We start from the raw sequence: 8621 nt of genomic DNA, 5'->3' as shown, positions 1-8621 counted from the left end.
ACAGTAACCACAATATTGGACCATAGTCACTAACGTTGTTTTTCTGAGGCTCGGGGAATTCTCCACTTTCCTAAGAACTGTCAGAAAGTCTTTCAAATGTAAGTTTAATTCCTTTTAATAAAAATAGACACACATGGCATAATTTATAGGAAGAGGGGCTATATTGGTGCTTTCGGTGTGGGGTCAACATAAACATCTATACTTTTGGGAAATCGCAATTGTTCTTTTTTGGAATAAACTTTAACTGAACAGAGTCTGGTTTTCTGGAGCAGCAAACAAATTCCTTTCTTTTTTTAATTGAAGTATAGTTGATTTACATGCTGTTGGTGGGAGTGTAAGTTGGTGTAAAGAACTATGGAGAACAGTATGGAGGTTCTTCTGAAAACTAATAACAGAGCAATCATATGACCCAGCAATCATACCTCTGGACATATATCGCAACAAATCTATAATTCAGTTCTTTTTTTTTTTTTTTTTCCAGAGGTTCTAATCAGAGCTGTAGCCGCCGGCCTACGCCAGAGCCAGAGCAACTCGGGATCCGAGCTGCGTCTGTGACCTTACACCACAGCTCACAGCAACGTCAGATCCTTAATGCACTGAGCAAGGTCAGGGATGGAACCCTCAACCTCATGGTTCCTAGTCAGATTCATTAACCACTGAGCCACGACGGGAACACCCTATAATTCAGTTCTTAATGCTAAACATTCTCTGGGGTAAAAATCGTGAAACACAAAAATTCCCCAAATTCATTTGAAAGGCTTTTGCTTCCTGTCAGTTTGGGCCTAAGAGCAGTGGAGCCCCGCAGAGCCCTTCGGAGGCCCCTCTGGTGCTGGCCTTGGCTGTACTAACAGCAAGTGGGTGGTGGGCTGGCTGTCACCTGGCCCCAGGGCACCAGCTCCCTGAAAGCTGCCCCTGGTTGTCCCTGCCCTGTCAGCCCTGGAGCTCCTGGTCCTGCTGGGACTGTTCTCAGCCCAACAAGCAAATGGTGAAATTTCTCATTTCCTGGTCATCCTACATGCCAGAAAGCTGATGGAAACCAGCTTGGCTAGGGTATGATGTGCTGGTGATTGGGGCCTGATCGTGGGCCCGACCCCACCAGCACCAGCTCTGTCCTGGGCACAGGGCGCAGTCTCACTCCCAGGGCTGCTCTGCTCCGGAGGCGACCTCACGAGATATGGTCCCCACTTGCAACCATGTTCCACTCAGGTTGCTGCATTGAAGCAAACAGCCTCTGTGGTGCTGCCGTCAGTTTAGAGCTGGTGGCAAGCCCAGGGCAGAGCCCAGTGTTTGGAGACCAGGCCCAGGAATCACCCCCTGCCCCCTAGGAGGCTATGAGGACCAGCCTGGGCCAGACTGGGGGAAGGTCCCCACACCTCGGTCATGGCCACACCAGGTCAGCACAGATAGAGGACATTGCAGTTCTCATGGATCTTCTGGAGTAGGCGGGTGGCCAGTTAATATTCCTGGAGGCTGGGAGGCCCTGTTGTCTGTGTCCCAACAGGTGCAGGTGGGCCTGACAGATCCACCTCCGCCTCTGTCAGTCCTGGGCTCAGAACCTCCACCCTCAACCCTCGACCTGGCCCCATGCCCGGCAATGCCGCTTTCCTGTCCCCTCGCCCACCTCCCTTGTGCAGAAACCCCTCTCCAGCCCCGAAATCATCTCTTCTTGCTTTATTTTTCTCCACCTGACTATTTGGATATTTTTCTCCCATCACAAGTGCAAAAACTCATCCATTTTGTTTACTGCTGGATCCCAGTGTCCGACACGTAATAGATCTCAATCCTTTTCAAGAGTGATTAAATGAATAATAAGTAAGCGTTGATGGAAGAATCCATGTGGAAAGCACGGGCGTGTGGCTCACGGCTGTCACGAGACCGACACGATCCCACTGACTCCTGGTTGCACAAACCCACCCCACTCTTTCAGGGCAGCCCTCTGACAGGCACCTGGGAGGCTCTGCCCCATGGGTGTGTCCGGAACCCCTCTTCTCCAGGTTCCAGGTCCTCTCCAGCGGGAGTCCCAGCACTCCCTGCCTGGTAGACCCCCTTTATGCTCATGCTGGGGGGCAAGCCTAAGTGCTGCACCCCGAGTAGGCCCCTCAGCCATGCATGTCTTGGGTCCTGCCAGTATCACCAGGCAGATGCCCCTTCCCTCAGCACCAGACCTCCCTGGTCCTCTGCCTCTTCCTGCCTCTGCTCTTAATTGAGCCAACCTGTTATCAAACTTCAAAAGGAGGAAGGTGCCATCCCTCCCTCCTGGGGTACTGGGCTCCAAGGCAGGTTTCCCTAGGCCCGGCCTCCTTCCCACCTTTCTTTTCTTAATTGAAGTACAATTTGCATAAAATAAAATACACAGATCCTAAGAGTTCTGTTGGATGAGACCAGATAAATATACAACACTGTGTAGCCTCCACTCCCATCAGGAGTTCCTGCCCCCCCCAACCCCCCTCAGACCCCAAGCTCATGCTTCTATCACTGGAACCCAATTGGACTTATTCTAGAATGTCATATACATGTGGGCATCCTGGAGGGATTTTGTATTTCCACAGTTCTTTGTATTGCCAAGTAGTGTTCTCTGGTGCAGCTACGTACCCCCATTTGTCCATTCACTTTTGGGATATTTCCAGCTTTTTGCTAATTATGAACAAAGCTGCTATGAACTTTATTAGAATTTGAGGGGACAGATGTTGCATTTCTGTTGGATAAAAGGGAGCAGAATGGCTGGCTCACAGGTCAGATGCATGTGCAAGAGGATACAATACAGCCGAGCTGTCTGTCCAGGTGCTGTCATTTTGCATTTTCCCTGGAAACATCTGGCACTCAGAATAGTTCACCTTCCTAAATCAGCCACCAGTGAGTGTGAATCCGTGTCTCCTGGTGGCCTTGGGGTCCCCTCTCGGCCTCAGCCTCTGGACTTGGTGGGCAGGGCGTGGCCCTGGATGTGGATGAAACCCTTCAGCTCAGACATTTACACAATTTTCAAGCACAGGTGCACGTTGTCACGGCTGATAAATGTAAGATAATTGTTTAAGTCCCTTAATTCACAGTGACTTTGGATAGTATCAATTTTCTACTAAGGATACAACCCCCATTAGGTGGAGAGGGTACGATTTGGGTTTTAGAAAGTGATGAATCCGCACTCTCTACATGTGGCTGATCCCCGCCCCTGCCCCCATCCCACAGGTTAATGTCTGGGGAGCACTGCCTGTCTCCCTGCGGTTGATTCAAACAGGCATCTCAGACTGGAGTGCTCATACATCCCAAGCCTTGTCTGCTGTCCCTGGTGGCCCCCTCCTTGGTGGGACCCCAGAAGCCCAGCCCGGCTGTCTCCCCTCAGGGTCCTGACTCTGGATCCGATGCCCTCCCCACCCACCCCCCCCAATGCCGCCATGCAGACCCTTTGGGAAAAGTGACCAGGATGGAAAATGGACTTCAGCCCTTCCCCCCAGCCATGGCTTCCTCTCCTCTGAGGTGTGAGTGGCATATACTCTCCCCTCGGCACCGAGGCCTCCCCGTAACCACACCGATGAGGGGACAGGCAGGCGAACTGGCCCCAGCCCCTTAAACAGACATGCTGGTGGCAGCCTCTCCCGCACACCGCTGGGGCTGTTCTCATTTGCACACGCAGCAAGGGCACAACCTTGACATACACTCAGTGAGTTTTCCGGAGAGTCTGTGCCCAGGTAACCACCACCCACATCAAAGCAGAAGGCTTCCACACCAGGCACCCCCATGGCTTTCCCGTCACCCTGCTCAGCGGGGCAGCTGTACAGAGGACCCATGTACAGAGGACACCAGTAGGCAGGAGAAGGCGGGACCCTGCCCTGGGCAGCCTCCATGCCCCTGCTAGCACCGTCCCCTCCCCATGACTGGGCTCAGGGCCCTGCTCCCTGTTCAGCAACCCCTCAGCCTAGCTGGAAGCCTCTGGATGGGGCTGGGATGCTGTGGGGGAGGGTGCTGGCAGCCTCTTGCGTTTGTGGGCCTGGGGGCGACCACCTGGGCAGAGAGAGTCTCCCCATCCTGCCACCCACGCTGCCCCACCCCTCCTCCTGTGCAGTCCCTTCCTTTCCACCTGCTGGGTGCTGCCCCCCACCCCCATGCCACCGGAGCACCGTCAGCCCTGCCCCCAGGGCTGCCTCATCCCCCGCCTGTGCCTGAGATTTGGAGGTTTTCCAGCTGGGCTTGTACGGCCCAGGGAGCTGGGGGCAGGGAGGAGCTAGCCACCCACTCCCCAGCTTTTGATCCTGCTTCCAATTACAGGTCGAGCCTTTAGGGGCTTCCGGTCTCCCCCTCAGCCACAGCCCCACGCCTTGTGCCCTGGTCTCGTAACAGCAGACAGCAGGCTGTACTGTGGCCTCTCCTTCAGCTTCCTGGGAGGGAAGTGTGGTCAAGGCCCTGTTGTGCCTGCCCGTCCATGAACACTTCCATGTGCACAGGGAGGACCCCAGCCTTCCTACCCAACAAGGTGGTGGGGAGTTGGCTGGTGAACAGTGTGACTGTTCTGCCGGCATGTGCCCCCACATGCAGTGCAGACCTGACTTTATGCCTTACAAACTTCTGATTCTCCATCTCAAGTTATGATGGTCAAATCTAGTTAGTGGCTTGAGTTAGGCTGGCTGGCTAAAAGGGGTAACTGAAAAACTAGCCTAGAGCCTTTAACAAATAGAATTCTTCTCTCACCAAGTATAAGCGGAAGCTTTGTTTCAGGGGTTCAGTGATAAATGGTAATGGCAGTTCCTTTAGTCTCATACTATGCCCATTGCTGCTTGGCTACAGAACAGCTGCCTCAGCTCCAGCCATCACATATCCATTTCTGCTGGTTGGGTTGGTTTCCACTGGGCTCCTAAGAGAAGAGAAACATGTGTTCTAGGTGCCAAGCACTGTGCTTACAAGCATTATATCGTTTAATCTTATGGTAATTCATAACATAGGTACTAATACAGAAATAGAAGCTTGGAGGGACTGAGAGCTGGTAAGTGGCAGAGTATGGGCACATGAAAATACAGAGCATGTGTTAGGAAACTCTTTAAACTGGAAAAAGGCATGGGGAGGTAGTGAGTGATGGTTAGGCATGACCGGGACCCCGAAGGAGAAGGGCTGAGGGTTGCATCCCCACTTTTTCCCCCTTCCTCTGCCCAGGACAGTGACTTGATGGCCCTTGTGTCTCCAGCTGGGAACCCTACCTCCTATGATCTCTCACTGCTGGGGAATAGCCCATTCACTCAGCACCGCAGCTGGAGTCCATCCTGCCTCAGCCTGCAGATGCCTCAGCCTGCAGATGGAGCTCTTCGCACAAGCAGGTGGTGCTTGGGAGAGACAGCAGGGGCTGGAGAGAAACAGCGCTGGCTCAGTTTCCTAAATTCAGGAAGACAGAAATCATAAAAGCTATGCCCTCTCGAGTGAGCTGATTTTCAGCAGAATTCTGGAGTAGCTTTTTGAACAGATAAGTCAAGCCAAAATAAGCCCATTTTCTTTTCTGAGCACAGTCTTCCAGGCTGGAAGACGTTTGATGGATGCATGTATCCACAGAACCAGGGTTGCTCTAGTGGAGACTCTGTATTGATCCAGTTCTGTTTCATGTTTTTTAATCAATCATTTTAGGGAAGACGTAGACAGGATGTCTTAGAAATTACAGAAAACAGATCTGGGAGGGATAGCTTATGAGCGGGATATAAAGCAAAATTTCAAAAGACTTGAAAGGCGCCTTGGGGCTTAAGCAAATAAAATGGAATCTGATAGGATTCATGTAACATCTAAAACTTAGATTCAAAGACGGAGCTGAGATGCGTGGGCCCCCAAGGTGGGGAGCAGGGGGGATGGGGGAGGTGGTTCACCGTGAACTATTCGTTCCTAGAGGGCAGAGTCGACTGTGGACCTCAGGAGCAGAGGCGGTTCCCTCACTTCCGACACAGCTGCAAAGCTGGGAGCTGACTGTCCTGGTTGGTTGGTGGGAGTCTGTCCCCCATCCTGTGAGTCTGGCAAGTCTCCACATCCAGCTCCTGATCTAGGGGCTCCTCACATGATCTAAATCACCCTTTCTCCATCTAGCATTCACTTGCTTCCTGTAGACCTCTGACTATCTTCTGGAGCTCCAGCAAAGTTGATCCCAAGCTTTTTTTCATTGTTTTCATGTTTATGGAAGGATGTTGCGAGCCCTGCGGCCCTCCCCTGCCAGCTCACCCAGCTGTATCACTGCAGCCCCAAGTGTCAGGGACCTGCTGGAGGTGGGGGACAGGTAAAGGTCAGAGACAGGTGGTCCTCGGAAAGAGGAGGCCTGGGGTGGAGGTTGTGGTTGTTTAAAAATCATGATGAGGAGTTCCCATTGTGGCTCAGTGGGTTAAGAACCCAACTAGTATCCATGGGGACGCAGGTTTGATCCCTGGACTTGTTCATTTGGTTAAGGATTCCACGTTGCCATGGGCTTTGGTGTAGGTTGAAGATGAGGCTTGGATCCTGCATGGCTGTGGCTGTGCTATAGGCAGGCAGATGTAGCTCTGATTCGACCCCTGGCCTGGGAACTTCCATGTGCCACAGGTGTGACCCTGAAAAGCAAAAAAAAAAAAAAAAAAAGTCGTGTTGGTCAGACAGCATGTGGTTCCAAAGATCTGGTGGGAAGTTGGGATCCTGGGCCCTGTGCAGAAGAGACAGACCTCTGTGCCATGTCGGGAGGTGTCAGCAGCTGCCTCTAGCTGTTTGCAAGTCCACCTTGAGCGTGACGAAGTTGCCTGTCTTGTGGAAGGACCGCATCTTCTCGTGAATGAAACATCAAAGGACTCGCCGAGGTGCCAGATCACAGGGAGTTGCAGCAAGCAGCAGGCACATGCCGTGGCTCTTAGGTGCCCCCCAGCTCAGCAGCCAGGCCCCAGGAGGCACGGCACCTGTGACAGCAGCCGAGGCTTCAAGAGACCGGCAGCATCAAAGTGGAAGGCCTGGCTGCCCCCCAGGGGCAACACACTGGTGGCAGAGCTGGGGTCACAGCCTCACCCTCTGCTCAGTAGGGATTAAACCTGAAAAAGCCTTGGAAACACCGTGAGAGTGTAAATATCATCCACCTGGCAATACAATTCACACCTTTATTTCTACTTCTGGGAGCCGTATTCTTTCCTTGAGTCATCAGCTCATTCATTCACCCAACAGTTATTTATTGGGTTCTTCCTGCTGCTGGGCAGTGTTCCAAGTCCAGAGACTGGTGAAAACCAGAGACAACGAACTGATAACTAAGCGTAACTCCAGGGTGCTATGCTGATAATACAGTTAAATGTCCACACTACCTAAAGCAAACTATAGATTTAAGGCATTCCCTATCAACATTCCAATGACTACTATCTTATACCACATACAAAAATTAAATCAAAATCGACTGAAGACTTGAATATAAGACATGAAACCAGAAAACGCCTAGGAGAAAATGCAGGTGGTAGCTACTTGGTATCAGTCTTGATGATGAATTTTTGGATTGGACACCAAAAGAACAGGCAGCAAAAACAAAAATAACCGAGTGGGACCACATCAAACCAAAATGCTTCTGCACAGCAGACAAAATCATCCGCAAAATGGAAAGGAAACATACGTGATTAGAGAGAAAACATACATTAGTGGGCAGAGGATCTGAATAAGCATTTTCTAAAGACATACGGAAGGCATATGAAAAGATGTTCCACAGCACAGGACCTAATCATCAGGGAAACGCAAATGAAAACCACAATGAGGTATCACCTCACACCTGTCTAATGGCCCTCATCAAATAGACAAGACATAACAAGGATTGGTGAGGACGTGGAGAAAAGGGAACTTCATGCACTGTTGGTGGAAATGTAAACTGGTGCAGCACCTGTGGGAAACAGTAGGGAGGGTTTTCAAAAAAGTTAAAAACAGGACTACCCTATGACTCAGCAGACCCACACTGGGTATTTATCTGAGGAAAACAAAAACAGTATCCCAAAAAGATGCTTGCACCCCCATGTTCACTGCAGCACTATTTACAGTAGTCGAGACATGACAACCTAGGTGTCCAGTGATGGATGAATGGATAAAGAAAATATGGTAGGTATGTATAAAATGGAGTGTTAGCCACTAAAAGAAGGAAGTTTGTGACAACGTATATGGATCTAGAGGATGCTCTGTTAAGTGAGATAAGTCAGACACAAAAAGGCAAATACCATATGATTTTGCTTATGTGTGGAATCTTAAAAAAAAAAAAAAAAAAAAGCTCCTAGATACAGAGAAGAGACTGGTGGCTGCCAAAGGCAACCAGAGGGGAGTGAAGGGCAGGTGAAATGAGTGATGGGGGTCAAAAGATACAAATTTCCAGTTATAAAATGTATGTCAGAGGTGTCATGTACAGCATGGCGACTATAGGCAATGATACTGTGTTGGAGAAATTCCCTTGTGGTGCAGTGGGTTAAGGATGAGGTGCTGCCGTAGCTGCAATGTCGATTCAATCCCTGGCCCAGGAACTTCCTTGTGCTGCGAGTGCAGCCAATAATAATACCACTATACTGTATATTTAAAAGTTGCAAGGAGAGTAGATCTTAAAGGTTCTCATCCAAGAAAACTTATGTAACTGCATGGAGACAGATGTTGCCTAGACTTATGGCGGCGATCACTTCAAATGTGTCTAA

The 8621-nt window shown here is 50.6% G+C and overlaps 1 long non-coding RNA gene across 2 annotated transcripts; it reads right to left on the bottom strand.

Annotated features, from left to right (window-relative positions):
* Nucleotides 1–2441: 2441 nt before the first annotated feature.
* Nucleotides 2442–8148, bottom strand: LOC125127766 (uncharacterized). Of its 2 annotated transcripts, XR_007135055.1 has the most exons (4): nucleotides 6651–8148; nucleotides 5184–5355; nucleotides 4681–4843; nucleotides 2442–3005 (listed from the first exon to the last, which is right to left on the bottom strand). It is a non-coding gene; the product is annotated as an uncharacterized LOC125127766 (long non-coding RNA). The 2 variants fall into 2 exon arrangements; XR_007135054.1 differs by lacking the exon at nucleotides 6651–8148 and having other exon boundaries at nucleotides 5184–6353.
* Nucleotides 8149–8621: the final 473 nt, after the last annotated feature.

Source organism: Phacochoerus africanus, chromosome 5, assembly GCF_016906955.1.
Source record: "Phacochoerus africanus isolate WHEZ1 chromosome 5, ROS_Pafr_v1, whole genome shotgun sequence".
Taxonomy (NCBI): domain Eukaryota; kingdom Metazoa; phylum Chordata; class Mammalia; order Artiodactyla; family Suidae; genus Phacochoerus; species Phacochoerus africanus.
Note: the sequence above shows the minus strand (reverse complement) of the source record. Positions and strands in the feature narration are given on the sequence as shown.